Here is a 16,525-nt window from a genome sequence, read left to right as displayed (position 1 = left end):
ACATACCCCAATTAACTCACCTATGAGTCTGACCTACAAGGAAATCAGACAGATCTTGAAAACTGAGTATGAACTCTTATAAACATAACTAGTGATGCTTCCCACTGCAGTTACTGTTTTGATTTAGTATCTTTACTAGAATACATCAACATGGCCATGAGCACTTAGTATGCAGCTACTGGATTGTCTAATGCTTCACCGCACCCCATATCAATGTGTATGCAAGGTTCATTTGCTTTTACCTAGCAAGGACAACAGTCTACCTTCCCTGTGTTGTGCTCCATAAATACATCAATTCTGTTCTCTGCCACAAATAATACTCCTTAGAGATCTTGATTGTCATGACATTCCAGAAAATATCATACCGGTTCCCAACATTAGTGACATTTTGCTAACTGGATCTCATGAGCTATTTGATTCCTCCCACATTTTTGTTTTATATACAAGTTTTTGAAACTTAATTTTACAATTTGGTCTTCCGATAACAATCTTCAGTGGGACTGGGACAGAACTGGGGGAACCATTAGTATAGCTAGCAGTGGATACAATGTCTGTTGGGATGGTGCTTCTGCTCTTTTGGGAGAGAGGGTGAGAACTTCTTCATGTGTAATAAGGATAACTATATCTTATTAGATGGGAAGTTTAATCCCATGGGAAATTTCTGGGACACAGAGCAGAACCAACACCTCAGGGTTATCCCCTTGAGGGTTAACACAGATAGGCTATTTTTTTTTAATTTTTATTTATTATTTATGATAGTCACAGAGAGAGAGAGAGAGAGAGGCAGAGACATAGGCAGAGGGAGAAGCAGGCTCCATGCACTGGGAGCCCGATGTGGGATTCGATTCCGGGTCTCCAGGATCGCGCCCTGGGCCAAAGGCAGGCGCCAAACCGCTGCGCCACCCAGGGATCCCCAGATAGGCTATTTTTTTAAAAAGATTTTATTTATTTATTCATGAGAGATACACAGAGAGAGGCAGAGAGACATAGGCAGAGGAAGAAGCAGGCTCCCTCTGGGGAGCCTGATGTGGGACTTGATGCAAGACCCACTCCTGGGACCCCAGGATCATGCCCTAAGCCAAAGGTATACGCTCAACCACTGAGCCACTCAGGCGTCTCAACACAGACAGACTATTTATGCACAAACTCCCACCAGTCAGTGGTTGAAAGCTGTTGGTGATTGTTGATGTTCTCGCTTTTCTAGCCTGCCAGGCCAATGGCAACAGGAAATGCCTGCACAAAGAAATGCAGGTGTCCATGGTTGGAATGGGTAGTAAGGGCAGGAGGATGCAAGTGAGGCCCTGAAAGCGTCTGTTCTCCTAAAGTTTCCTTCTCTCTACAGCAGGGAGGACAGGGACACCTGGGTGGTTCAGTCAGTTAAGTGTCTGACTCTTGATTTCGGCTCAAGTCATGATCTCAGGATCACAAGATCGAGCCCCACAATGGGTTCTGCACTTTGCTGGGAGTCTGCTTGAGATTCTCTCTCTCCCTCTCTCTTTCCCTCTGTCCCTCTCCCCCTCTCAAAAAAAAAAAAAAATGTATAACCCAGGGGGGAGAATTCCTAGTTCATAGGGTTGTTTCTGTGCTGCCGACTGCAAGCTCTGGGAGTTACTATTCATGACTTGGAGGCCCTGACCTGCTAGGAGAACTAAGGGAGATGGTGTAGAGAGAGCAGCTGACAAAGAGCCCCTCAATATGAGTCCATTCCCTCTCCCTTTTCATTTTAGTAACTGCTTCACTATATGCAGGACTTACTCTGGACTGGGCTCTATACAGAGTGCTACCCACACCTGCAGTAGAGGTGTGAACCATCCTTTATAGAGGAGGAAACAGAGGCTCAGAGGGTTGAAGTCACTTCCCCTCAGGTCACTGTGTGCATAACCCCGACTGCCTGACTCCAGAGCCCTCTGTGTTGCACGGAACCACCCAGGGCTGATTTCTGACATGCTCTCCAACTATGCTTATTTAGGAGCTCAGGTACCAGATGCCTCAGACAGCATCCACCCTTGCCAGACGCGACCCAGATTAGCTTTGGGAGAAGCTGCTGCCAGGAACTGGCATGTCTTCTGCTTCTCTTCCTTCATAATTGGTGTCCCACCAAGATAGCTCAGGTGGGTGGGAGAAAGTCTTCTTTCCACCTGCCTCAGGCTTTGTCCTCTTCTGCCCACACATGCCCTGGAGCCATCACATAGCCTCACCTTTTTGAGGGCTTTCTTCAGGGAATTAATTTTGAGTCTAGGCCTCCAGGCTCCCATGGCCAGGCCCTTTGTTCTGTCAAGCTGGTTCGTCGGAGCACAGAAGAAATGGATGTTCTGCCTACTTTCTACCTTTCTGCCTTGGAAGGCCCAAGCTGTAGCTGCTACTCTTTTTCTCATTGGGCTCATAGGCTAGCGGAAACAGATGGTGCATGCGCTTAGGGTACCAGCAAAGAAAGTTACTGGAAAGGGATAGTGATCAAGCACAAATGAATGTAGTGAACAGGAAAATGGTTCCTACATTTGGGATGTGTTTCTGACATCAAGGGTTGGCTCGGTCAGCTCCTTACCGCCCTCTGTGCATACTTTACCACATGCTAGAGGCTGGCAAACCCAAGTCTACAGATTGGGTCCTTGAGGAACCCGTCTTCCAAAAATGGCCGTGCTGTTTGGAAGCTAGAAGTGAGGTGGAGAATGTCCTTTCTCTTTCTGCACTAACAACCATGTGTTTTTGGAGCATTATTTTTCCTTGCAGCAGTGACAGTAGAGGTCCATTGACTGGGGCTTCACTTCGTTTTACCGAGAGGAAGGCCATGGGACATCAGTTTTGTTTGCCTTTAATCAAGGCAGAGGCAGTGTGGCCCTGGAACCAAGAGTGGTAGCAGGTTCCTGAGGTATGCATTTCAGCTGATGCAACATGGCCTTTGAGCCAGCAACTGAGCCAGAGACTTCCTGAATCTTCACCTTCCTGCGCATAGAACTCCTTTGGTGGACTAATCCTACTGGCACATTCTGGGAGACATTCTTGGAAGTTCTGCCTACATCTGGGAGGCAGAAATGAGGCAGAAGGCACACTTTGCTCCTCTGCACTCGTGGGCAGACACATGGGCTTCAGCAGATGGCCACAGAGACTTCTGCAGAAGCCTCTAGACATTCTCTTACTATTGTGGGACCTACAGGCAATTGTGGAGCTACAGGTAACAAATCTGATACTGAAAGAGGCTCCAGGAAACACTTACATTACATCATTTGATTTTCACAACAACCCTATGAAGAAGAGGCTATTGGGCAGCCCGGGTGGCTCAGCGGTTTAGCGCTGCCTTCAGCCCAGGGCTGAAGCTCAGGAGACCCGGGATCAAGTCCCACATTGGGCTCCCTGCATGGAGGCTGCTCCTCCCTCTGCCTGTGTCTCTGCTCTCTCTCTCTCTCTCTCTCTCTCTCTCTCTCTGTCTCTCATGAATAAATAAATAAAATCTTTTTTGTTGTTGTTGTTTTTAAAGAAGAGGCTACTTACTCCTAATCCCACTTTACAGACAAGTAGAGATTAAATAATCACCCTAGGCCACAAATCTATGTGACTGCAGAGCTCCTGTTCACTTTCTCCTCTCCCTGACATCCTGCCCTGCTCACTCCCACCCCTCATTTGCAAAGGAGAGGGGGTACAAGGTGCAGGAGAGGGGACAGCTGAGCAGGAAGGACCAAGAGATCCGCCTGGAGCCAGGCAGTGGTCAAAGCACAAAGTATCCTTGGAATGTTAGAAAGTTCTTTTGGAAAGTCTTCCTAAGCCTGAGGCACAATCTTCTAAAGCGCCTTCTTGATCGGAAAAATCCAGTGCTTTGAAGATGGAACTGAACGTGTGGGAACAGCCCAAGGACAGTGGGTACCACAGCTGCAGAGTAAGGAAGCAGATCAAGCTGGAGGACACCGTCAGAGATCAGAGCCAGCCAGGATCACACAGAGACAGACCCAGGGGGCAGTCAACACTGTCAGGACCCTGGCAGTTTCAATGGAGGAACCTGGAGCATGAGCATTCCAAAGGCTTTCAAGAGCTGTGCACCCTCGGGGAAGTCACTCCACCTCTCTGAGACTAAGCCTTCTCATCAGCCCTTGCCTGAGTGGCGGAACAGTGCTTAGGATGGCTGGCTTCCACATCCGACAACTGAGCCCTTGGCTCTGCCACTACGTGCGTGGCTTCTCTGTACCTGTTTCCACATCTGTGAAACAAGGATAAAAGTACATATGAAACAGGGTCATTGGGACAACTAAATGAGTTGGCATAGGAAAAGGATTTTTGAACTGCACTAGGCATATAGCAAGCACTGAATTCATGTTAGCTGTTATTTTTCTTGCCTAAGAGGGAAGTGTGAGGATTAAAGGAGATAGTATGTTTGTAAGGTTTCACATATAAATTTCCTTAGAAGATCAGCTCAGAAAGTGGTGGCACTCTGGTTATCTAATACTGCACAAAAAACCATTCCAAAAACGTAGTGGCTTAAAATAACAATGATCAGTTACTTTGCTCACAAATCTGCAATCTGGGCAGGCCTTGGCAGGGTTGGCTCATCTCTGCTCCATGCAGCATCAGCTGGGGAGATTTGAGGGGGCTGAAGGATTCACCTCCAAGATGGTTCACTCCCATTGGGTAGCCAGTTGGTGCTAGCTGATGGCTAACTGTTCAGCTGGGGCTATACAGACCAATGGCCTATATTATCTCTACGTGGCTTCTCCATGGGGCTGCTTGGGTTTCCTCACAGCATGGCAGCTGGATTGTAAGAGCATGTGTCCCAAGAGATGGCATGTGGAGCTTCTAGTCTCTAAGGGTGTTGGCCTGAATGCAGGCACAACTTCACTTCTACTGTATTCTGTTAGTCAAGCACTCATGGAGCCTGTCCAGTCTCAAGGGGAGAAAGATAGATTCCTCCTCTTGAATGGAAAGAATGTCAAAGAATTTGCAGCCATCTTTAAACTACTACAGGTAATTTGTGTTTTCACTCCAGGTACTGGCCGCAGATCCAAATACACACACATAGGTGGGCAAGCTCTTTGTTCTCAAACCATACCCCAACTGAGAAATAGATGATCAAAGGGGGGAAGAGGGACCCCCTCCAAACTGGAGACATCCTATTTGTTGTTCCAGATTCAGTAGAAGAGAGTCTGTGAGTCTCTTATGGCTCAGGATTCCCAGGCAAGTACATACCCTGCATCCCCAGTATCTCTGCTTCCCTCTCCCAGGAGCTGGTCAGGAAGCCTGTGGTTGTATTCAGGATTGTAAGTCAGAATGGCAAAGCACACAGGTTATGGAGCCTTTGGGTAGCTTCCTAAGCTCCCTCAGCCTTATGTATCTCATTCAACAAATGGGCATGATACACCCTACATCACAAAGTCATTCTGAGGATTAACGGAGTGTCATGAGTAGGTAGGGTGCCAGCAAATTAACAAGTGACCCATCAGGCTCATTTTTTTCTAATGTGGCATAGTTTTCATTTCAAAAACAGATTTCCTCTTTCTCTCTAGCCTCCACTCCCCTGGAGAGTAGGCAGGAGTCAGGAGACCTTAAATAACCAATTAAAAGTAAGCTTTCCTAAGATAGACAACTAGTATAGATATAGACACAAGTACAGATATAGACATATAGTATAGTACATAGAGATAGTATGATCTCAATATGTGAATAGACAGAGACTAGAGGAAATGTGCCAAGATGTTAACAGTTGCTGACCCTGGAAGATGAGACTACAGTTGATTTTTTTTCCTGCTTCTCCTATATAACTTTTTTTGTGTGTGTCCCCACATCTTACCAGTGTATGTGTTACTTTAATAAAAAAGACATATGTATTAAATGAATAAATATATGATAGCAGCCTTCCCACATACTCCCACACATCCTCCTACACAAACTTGTCTTTCTATAGAGCAGGCTTTGTGCAGAATGATGCTATCAGACCGACAAGTCTGGGCCGACAGTCTTCCTGGAGTTGAAGTAGACCATGCATCGCAGGACATTTAGCATCTCTGCCCCTCACCCACGTAACTGGCAGCAGTGCTCCCCACTGTCAGTTAAGAACGCCCCCACATTATGCAGAAAAAAAATGTTCTTGTTTTTCAGAGATGCATTTGGGGTGAAATGTCAGGATATCTGTAATTTAGTTTAAACTGCTTCAAAAAAATAGATAAAACAATTATGTGGAAAAAACAACAAGCAAGAAATCTAGGCAATGAATACATGTGCATTTGTTCAGTTATTCTTCTTACTTTTCTGCTTGAATGTTTTCATAATCAAAAAGTGGGAGGAAATCCCCTGCACCCCATTTTTCAGATGCCAAATGCCCCCCATTGGTGTGGAGGTACTACCCCTTATTGAGAAGCCTATGGCTATGTCTTGTATCGCCTCTTCTTCATAAATGTTATGTCTGGTTATAAGTCAAAAACCCCCTCCAGCACTGCTTTTTTGGTCTTCAGATGTTTCCTCGATGACATTTGGAGGTAGGGGAAATGTCCCTGTGGCAACAGGAAGAAATGGCCCTTGTCTGGTTCTCTAGGGCCTTGCTGGTTCCATGAGGTGCCCTCTGCCCTGTCTGGTCAGTACTGTCCTGATGGCAGGAGCTGAAATTTATGACCTGTTCCCACTGGCATGGATTCAATGCTCCATCTCTTTCCTTGGGCACCTGCATGGTTCAGAGTCTCAACTGTACCCTCCATGCAGCCCTGATTCAGCTTGTCACCTGGCCACTCTCCAGGCTCACGATTTTTCATGCTTCTCCTCCATTCTTCCCTGGGGGCATGCAGGAACCTCTGGGGCTCTCCCATGTCATGCATACCCTGAGATGATTCCTCACACAGGTGACAACGCCAGGACAAAATAAGATGCAGTGACAGGGGAGCCCAACCATCCACCCATACCTTACTTCTACATGGCCTTTTACAGCTTTCACATACACATTCCCTTCAGTCACAAACCTTTTCTGAGCTCTGCACGCCAGGCACGTGCTACGGGTCTGGGTCCCCCTGCCACACACTGTATACACACACCAGGTGTCTATTGATATGTGAAAAGGCAAACGGATCATGCTGCAGCCACACAAGTAAATATCAAGCAGCTGCTACAAAGAAGAAAATGAATTGATATGTACTGATAAGGAAAGATAGCCAAGCAATGGCATTCAAAGGAAAGGCAAGTTTCAATGTAATAGGTGGGGTAGGCCAGGAGCCCTTTTCCATGAAAAAAAAAAAAAAAGTATAATAATGAGAACTGAAAGCAACACTCTTTTTTGTCCCCGCATTAAATAATACTGCGACCAAGTAATACTTTCGTTGCTTGCTCTAGGAAATACCTGCTCTCAGAAGATAAGACAGAACCAACCCAATGCCTCGCTTATAGAAACAAAATTTGCTCATCTAGACTCACTTAAAGTCCTTTGGGCCCACCAGTCTAAAGCTCTCAGGTCCTAAACTTTGCCCAGTCTCATCCAGTTACCTGTGCCCTATGACCCACCTCAAGGAGGCACCATCTTACGTGACCAGCACAGCCTTTAACACCCAGCAGCATTCTTTCTTGATGCTTTCCCTTCCCAGGAGAGAAAATGAGTGGGGAAAATCAGAGAGGGTGACTGAACATGAGAGACTCCTAACTCTGGGAAACGAACAAGGGGTAGTGGAAGGGGAGGTGGGCAGGGGGTTGGGGTGACTGGGTGATGGGCACTGAGGGGGCCACTGACGGGATGAGCACTGGGTGTTATGCTATATGTTGGCAAATCGAACTCCAATAAAAAAATATACATATAAAAATACTTTCCCTTTCCAACACCACTACAACTTTCTCAAGGTGGCCTTCTCCCTTTCTGCAGGAAGCTTAATACCCTTGGCTTTGTTTCATCAGTAAGTTTTCCTAGTAGTCTTTGAGGGAATCAATGATCAAGAATCATAAGAATTACTCTGTGCTGGGAACTGAGTGGATTGTTTCATACACGAACCTCTGTGAGAGGTTTCATGTCGCTGTGCCCATTTTACAGGTGAAGAAAGTAAGAATGGGAATTTGAACAACTCGGCCGAAGTTAGGCAAAGAATAAGTGGCAGAGAAGAACTCAGCCAGTGTGACTCCAGGAGAGCCTGAGAGTTTAACCCCCTGATATGACCTCGGTTCTCGTTATTATGACTACGCGTAACAAGTCACTCAAAATTCCAGTGGCTTAAAACAATTTTATTTTTGCTTATGGATCTTCAATTTGGGCAGGGCTTGGTAAAGATAAGTGCCTCTGCTCCGTGCAGCATCAGCTGAGGTAGCTCAAAATGCTGGAAGCTGGAATCATCTGGAAGCTCATTCTTTCACTTATCTGGCAATTAATGCTGAGTGTCAGCTGGGACCTTAGCTGGGCAATTAGCCACCACACTTACATGAGGTCTCTTCACGTGACTGGGGCTTCTACATAATGTGGTGGCTGGCTTCCCAGAGTGAGCATCCCAGGAAAAAAGAGATTTCCAGGTAAAGCCATCTTGTCTTTCATAATTTGGCCTTAGAAGTCATGCAGCATCACTTCTGCCACATTCTACCTGTCAAGGCAATCACAGAGCCCTCTCCCAATTCCATGGGAGGGGAAATAGACTCGCCTAGTGATGAGGAGTGGCCATGTCTGGAAGAGCAGATGAGACCAGAAATACTGATGTGGTTGTTTTGGGAAACACAATCTTCCACAGACCCACATATTCAGCGTGCCTGCATGTAAAACCTGAAATATTATCTAACAAACAGTTAGCTATGGTTATTCTGGAGCTAATAGAGGCTTTTCGTTTTTATAATTTTCTATGATGTTTGGATTTTTTGTAACAGGTGTATAAAACACTATGGCAACGTATTTTTCAAATACGTGTCCAATCTCAAGAAGCTCATGCTGAAGATGAGTATACTCACCATTAGCTATTTCTTCTCCCAGATCCATTTTCTGCCTCATGCTGCTCTACTTTGAGGCCTGAGAGGATGATCTCTATAGATGGTATCACCCGGACTCCTTCACCCTCTGCCTTCTGGTTGAGTTGATCCTATGGGAGCTGAAGTCAGAGGGTGAGAGGAGAGAGAGGGGTGGGTATTGATTCTCCTCTCCATCCGCCCATGGTTCTCATGATGGCATGTTCCCCTATAGCCCAGAGCATCTGTTGGGCAGCCCCTCTTTCATAGCTACAAGTCTCATTGGGTTCCAGTAATACTTCCTTTATCTCAATTCTTCAGAGATAATGGCTTGCCTCTGTGGCTGGTCCCTGGGACACCTCATCTTCCCTTAGGGGTTTCCTTAATCCTTGCTATTCCTCTATAATTGTCTTTTCATTAAACTCTCTTTAGTTAAGCCCTTTAATTGCACTCTCTGTTCCCTACCAAGTCCCAGTCCCTGACTGATCCAGTAAAGCACTGATGGAGACAAACATGCAAACAATAATATTACATTACATGCTTTTATATGTTTTTAAAGGCATGTATAGGAAAAGAATATCTATTGATTTTTATTTTTATCTTTTTTTAGAGAGAGACAGAGAGCATGAGCAGGGTGGGGGCAGAGAGAGAAAGAGAATCCCAAGCAGGCTCCACACCCAGCAGAGCCTGACATGGATCTTGACCCCCTGACCTCAAGAACATGACCCAAACCAAAATATAGAGTCATATGCTCAACCAACTAAGCCACTCAAGCACCCTGAAAAGAATATCTAGTTTTTTTTCTTTTTTATGAAATATCTAGGTTTTAAATGAAAGAGTCAGAAAAGCCTTCCCAAAGAAAATGATATTGAGACACAAAGGATGAGCCAGTGTTCACTGGTTTGTGAAAAGGAGAAGAACTTTCCAACCTCATGAGGTTTCCATGGATAAGGAAGCAGGCCAAGAGAGGTTAGGTGACTTACTCATGGCTACACAGGATATAGCACAGACTCAAGTCTTCTGCTTAATCCATCACACCACAGGACAAGCTTATGTTAGTTATATTAGTTGAGATGTTTTTGGCTGCAAGTAACCAGGAAAAAAATTACTTAAGCAGTAAGGAAAATATTTATGTAATACATTTATATGATCCTATTATATAATGACAAGAAGACCGAGGTGAGGTAACTCTGGCGCTGATGAAATGAAATCAGATGTTCAACAAGGTCTTCCAGAAGATCTAAATGGAGAAATAGACCATAGATTGGAAGACTGAATATTGTCAAGTCAATCCTCCTTAAATTGACTTATAGATTTAATACAATCACAATGAAATTCCCACACAGTTTATGTGTGGAACTCATCAAGTTAATTCTATAATTTCTATGGAAATACAAAGGAGAAGCCTAGGCTATCTTGAAGAAGAACATACACTACCAGATATCAACACTTAATATCAAGTTACAATAATTAAGGCAGTGCAGTATTGGTACAAGGATAGACAAATAGACGAGTGGAACAGAATTGAGAGTCCAGAAATGGAACCAAATATGTATGTTCATTTTGTTTCCACTGAATTTCAGTGGCACTGGAGAGATGGGATATCCATATAGAAAACAGGCTGTATGGAGGAAAAATGAATCTTTACCTCACACCATATATAAAAATTAATGTGATGTGGATCACAGACCTAAATGTAAAAGTTAAAAAGAATCAAGCCTCTCAAGGAAAATATAGAAAAGTTTCTTCATGAGCTTAGGGATAGGCAAATATCTCTGAAACTGAGCACAAAAAGAAACTCCCTAAAACCCACTATACTGAAAACATTTAGACTTCATTAAATATAAGAACTTAGGTTCACCAAAAGGTATTATTAAGTAAGTGAAGAAGCAATCTACAGACTGGGAGAAGATATTTGCATTCTATATATCTGACCAAGAACTTATATCCAGAATATAAATAACACCTACAAGCCAGTAAGACAAAACGACCCACTTTAGGAAGGGAAAAGGACTTTGACAGACACCTCTTAGAAGAGAAAATGACCAAAATGCACTTGAAAAACTTGTCAGAGGGGTGCCTGGGTGGCTCAGCGGTTGAGTGTCAGCCTTCAGCTCAGGGTGTTATCCTGGGGTCCCCGGATCGAGTCCCATATCATTATCCTGGGGCCTCCGGATCGAGTACCATGTCGGGCTCCCTGCATGGAGCCTGCTTCTCCCTCTGCCTGTGTCTCTGCCTTTCTCTCTCTCTGTAGCTCTCATGAATAAACAAATAAAATCTTAAAAAAAAAAGAAAGAAAAAAGAAAAGAAAAACTAGTCAGAGAAATGCAAATTAAAACTACAAGATATCACAACTCATCACCAGAATGGACAAAACTAAAGACTGGCAATATCAAGTGTTGATAAGTATGTAAAATTGTGGATGCCGAGAAAAATCAAGGCCATTCCACCTCAAGTTTAGCATTAGCACAAGTACAGCCATCTTAGGCCCCTGTGAAGAAGAGCTGAACTTTATAGGAAAAACTGCAGAATGTCCTCGGCAGGTAATCCCATATCAGAAAGACAACAGAGCCGACACCTGTGGTAGAAAGTCCCATATTAAAATGAGAACAGAGCTCAATGCCCTTGAAAGCCCATATCAAAATGTAAACAGAACTTGAGAAATTCCTCCACCCCTTCTGAAAATCCCCTAGACCAGCCTATAAAAAACCCAGCTGTAACACACTTCAGGGGTCCAAGTCCCTGCACCGCTGTGTCGGGTATACTTGGACCCAAGCTCAAGCTTGCTAATAAACCCTCGTGTGCTTGCATCAGTGTCGGCTCCTTGGTGGTTTCTCGGATTCGCAATCTTGGGCACAACAAAACAACAGGAAAAAAAAAAAAAAAACAACTGGAAATCTCACACACTTCTGGCAGGAGTATAGGTTAGTTAAACCACTTTGGAAACTGGCAGTATCAACTAACTAAATAAAGTGTTATCTATCCAATGACTCAGCAATTTCACTCCAAGATGTACATTCAGGAGAAACGAGGACACTCATCCCCCCAAAGATGGATACGTGGAATGTTTATTGCACATTTTTTCGCTCTCAAAATAGCCAAAAACTGGAAATAGCTCAAATGTCCATCAGCAGGAAATGGATAAAACAAAATTGCAGTACCCCTGGAACACAACACAGTGACTTTTAAGATAAATTACTGATGTACATAAAAACATAAAAGAATGTCAAAGAAAACATCCTGAATGAAAGAAGCCAAACACAAAACAGTAAGTATTGTATGAATCCATTTATAGGAAGTTCAGATACAATAATGTATGGAGCTGGGAATCAGAACAGGCTGGATATTGCCTGGGAAGGAGCACAAGAGAACCCTGTGAAGTGCTGGATATGTTCTGCATCTTCATCCGGTAGTGATTACTCGAGTGTATACAGACATAAAAAGTTGCAAAGCTATATACACTTAAGGTTTGCGGACTTTACTGTAATGGAAATTACACTTCCGGTTTAAAAATCTGGGATCCCTGGGTGGCGCAGCGGTTTGGCGCCTGCCTTTGGCCTAGGGTGCGATCCTGGAGACCCGGGATCGAGTCCCACGTGGGGCTCCCGGTGCATGGAGCCTGCTTCTCCCTCTGCCTATGTCTCTGCCTCTCTCTCTCTCTCTCTGTGACTATCATAAATTAAAAAAAAAAAAAAGAAAAAAATCTGCTACCAAGCATTTCCACACTGCCATCCCCACATAATCACAAAACTGTGCCTTCAATATTAAGGCATCACATATACAGAAGAATATGGCTCGGGGAAGAGGAGACCCTCTCTTCCTGTGCCTCTTTGAAAAATAAAGAAACATTCCACAGATGCCTTGTCACATCTTACTGGCCATAATTGCATCATATGTCCTGGTTAACCCAATTGCTGGCAAGGGAAGTGGGTGTTCCTGATCAGAGCTTACCTTCCTCCTGGTCCCTTGGGAAAGAGTGAAACACTTGCTGGATCTGTGATAAATGTTAAGCCTGTAGCAATCAGTTATTGAACAAGGAACTTGGCTCTCCCCACAGAGGTTACCTCCCAGGGATAAAGCAGCATTTCATCCCTCACAACATCTTCTTTTGTCTTTTTTTTTCCCCAAAATGTATGTATCTTCATTGTTTTTCTGTTTAGGTGATTAATGGTCATTGTACAAGTTCAACAAGTAGGTGAAAACCAGCTATAATTAATTCTCCCCTACCCCACACCGTGATAATCATGATTACAAGTTTGATCTATGGTCTTCCAGAATTTTTTCTTGACATATATGTCATTTTATATATTTATATGATGTTTTCACCTAAAGAAACAGGAGCACACCATATTTGTGAAATACTATCATGAGTCCACATAAGGAAGCCTTTCTGTCATTTTCTCAGCTACAACCCTAATTATTCTTCAGGTGTCTGGGGGCCAAGTGCTTCAGGTAAAATGGTCCCTTCAGGGAATGAATTAGGATTAGTGTGAAAGAGTGGTTCTGATTCGTGCTGCCCATCAAAAACACCTAGGGAATTAAAAGATCTAGGTGAAGCCCTAGGTCCCACCCCCCAGAGAGATGCCATACACTGGGTTGCTGTGGCCTCAGGAACCCAGACCTCACAGGTATTGCTGAGAGGCAGTTTAGGCTGAGATCTGCTGGTCAACTCTCGGGGCAGTACCCATTCCCTGTGGGCACTGACTGGTTTAAGAATGAGTCACACAACCCAGTCCTTGCCATGGGCAAAGAGGGGAAATTGATGATTCCTGATGACATCATTGTGCTGCCAAATCTGACTTCTTGAGTGAGATAATATGATTTCATTCACATTTTCACCACTTTGAGTTACATGCAGCCAAAAGCTTCTTAACGAGGGTAACCACTGTTTATAACCTGCTTTTCAACATCTGTTTTTGGGTTTTGACTTTTACTACAGTTGTGCATTTGTTGCTTGCTTGCTCCCAGCCCCCCCAATCTGGTTGCTGAGGAGGATCATCTGTTAGAGGGAAGGACTTGGAACTGGTGAGGCAGTGAGGGGCTCCAGCTTGGAACCTGGAAAGTAGCTACTCTCCCCAGATTGGGGGAACCAGCAAGCTAAAGGGGGAGATGCCAGAATTGGGGAAACCCAGCTCAGGTGCAAGCATGAGGGGTCCAGGGGCTGTGCCAGAGGTGGTCACTCAGGTTCAGGAGCCCTTACAAGGATCAGCAAGGTGGGCAGACCTCAGCCCTGGGGGCTCTGGGGTAGAACTGGAACTGGGGATCAGGGAACCCATGGAGGTAGGAATCAGCCTTAGGGCAGCAGGGTCCCCTCCCAGTCCTGGCATATCCCCTTTCATTTTACTAACTAGGTCCTAAAAAACAGATGTCCTTATAAAAATATCAAAAGGAAACCAATTCCCATTATATTAAGTGGGAAAAATTAAATACAGATTACCTCAAAACCCTCAATAAATTTCCTGAAATTTTACTAAGGTAAAGCTCCGTAAAATGTATGTATGACTTTTCTGTGTGTGTGTATGTATATACATACACACACACACACACACACACGTATAAATGCATATACATATACATACACACACATACACATACATTTATGTTTTTTAAAACTACCATGTTAGGAGCTGGGTCACTTGGTTACTTTTCAACATTTCTCCATGTATTTCTAATCTACCCAATTTTTTTACTAAAGATTTTGTTTATTTATTTATTTTGATACAGAGAGAGAGAGAGCACAAGCAAGGGGAGTGGCACACAGAGGGACAGGGAGAAGCAGGTTCCCCTTTGAGCAGGAAGCCCGATGTGGGGCTCAATCCCAGGACACTGAGATCATGACCTGAGCCAAAGGCAGATGCTTAACCGACTGAACCACGCAGTCGCCCCTCTATCCATTTTTTAATTGGGATATAATGTGAAACTTTTTCTCCCAAATAATTTTGTTAAAATGTTCTAATGAGTTTGGGGGTCTAAATATAAATGGTTTCCTATATAAGCATTTGCCCCAAGAACAGCATTGTTGTTGAGAGACACACCCACACTACCAGTTTGGGTATTATAACTAAGGGTCATTCTAGCGGGAGAACGTGAAGGAGGGAAATACTCTGCAGGATATGCATGAATACCTTGGAGGTTTCTCCTTACTTACAGCTCAAACCCCTCTTTGGCAACAGTCACATAGTAAACACGCCATCGTGGATGCCGTAATTGACATAAACTGTCCTCTATATAGGACATTTAGAATGTTTCCAATTTTTCACAACTGTAAACAAAGCTGCATTAAACATCTTTGTACAAACATCCTTACCCATTTGTCCAATTACCTCTTTGAGATGAATTAAATCCTTGAAATGAAATTGCTGGGCCGAAGGTTCTACAAATTTAAAATTTTGATCCATACTGCCAAATTGCCCTCCAGAAAGGTTGTACCAACTCCGCTACTTCTCCACTGCTGGAACAATGAACATGTATCACTGGGGCACGCTGGCCCACCTGGATGGAGAGGAGAATGGATGGCTTTGTTAACATAGCCTTTGGAAGCAGAGAGCTTCGTAATTCAGGTACCAATTACATTTGGAAATGAGATTAGCACATGGAATCTTCCCATTCATCTCTCTGGGAGTTTCAAGGTTCCGTTCCTGGGCAGATGAAACAATAAAACAAAACTGGTGAAATGAAGTCAATGTGGAGTCAGGACATTTACCCTGATAAATGCTTTCATTTAGGACAGACTTCCAGGGCTTGCTTTGCTCTGACTTGAAGGAACATCCATAGCACACTCAGGCCCCCGGTTGTTCCCCACGGGTGCCCCTTCCTCCCTAAATATACACACTGAGCCCATCGGCCCCCTTCTTAAAGTAAATCATGATGCCCCACCCAAAACATGTTCTTGAGAATGATGCCCGGCCTCCTAACCAAACAATTGCAGTTGTTCACTATGTAATAATAATGATGACATCAACAACAGTATAAAAGTTAGCACTTACATAATGGGAGAGTTACTGTTCAATAAATATGGAGTTTCAGTTTGGGGTGATAAGAAAGTTCTGCAGATGCATGGTGGTGATGGTTGCATAACACCGTGCATGTACTTAATGCCTTGGAACTGCACGCTTAAGGATGGTCCTTAATATAAAATGATAAATTTCATGTTATAGATATTTTACTACAACGTAGAAAAACAAAAACAAAAACCCAACTTACCAGTTTCTGGTCCAGCATGTAAGGAACTCGGAAGTCATCATCACTCTGTCCTAACAAGTGCAGAGCTGAAAGCACTGAAAAATCGACAACTCTTCTTGGATCTGTAAGAGAAATGAGATCCCAGGGCAGACTGCTGCCCCTAAAATTGGACAGACAGGCAGACACAGAGAATCACAACTCACTGAAGCTGAAACCTCCATGGGAACCAGTGTACACATAGGCAGACCTGAGGAGTTGTAGGAGGCTCAGTGTGAATAAGGCTGAGAGATAAAACCTCTAGGGGCCCCCAGTCATGGGGAACCCCCAGAATTTTATGAGTTTTTCCTTCAGGAGCTTGACCAGGTTTTCGCAGTGAATATTGGAATTTCAGTGAAATTGGGAGGAAAATCCCTTTATGCCTCTCTGCCAGGGCAAGAGGAAATATGCCAAAGCACTCTGTCCTTCTTAC

At 44.1% G+C, this 16,525-nt stretch overlaps 1 long non-coding RNA gene across 3 annotated transcripts in view; it reads right to left on the bottom strand.

The window, feature by feature from the left end:
* Positions 1 to 16,525, bottom strand: part of LOC144298067 (uncharacterized) — a 66,164-nt gene that overhangs the window by 26,229 nt on the left and 23,410 nt on the right. For all 3 annotated transcript variants that reach the window (XR_013365043.1, XR_013365042.1, XR_013365044.1), the window contains 3 exons: positions 16,078 to 16,178; positions 15,198 to 15,366; positions 8,881 to 9,017 (listed from right to left, as the gene is read on the bottom strand). This is a non-coding gene — a long non-coding RNA (uncharacterized LOC144298067). The remainder of the gene's footprint in view (positions 1 to 8,880; positions 9,018 to 15,197; positions 15,367 to 16,077; positions 16,179 to 16,525) is intronic.

Source organism: Canis aureus, chromosome 26 (genome assembly GCF_053574225.1).
Source record: "Canis aureus isolate CA01 chromosome 26, VMU_Caureus_v.1.0, whole genome shotgun sequence".
Taxonomy (NCBI): Eukaryota; Metazoa; Chordata; class Mammalia; order Carnivora; family Canidae; genus Canis; species Canis aureus.
This window is presented reverse-complemented; position numbering and strand designations above follow the sequence as displayed.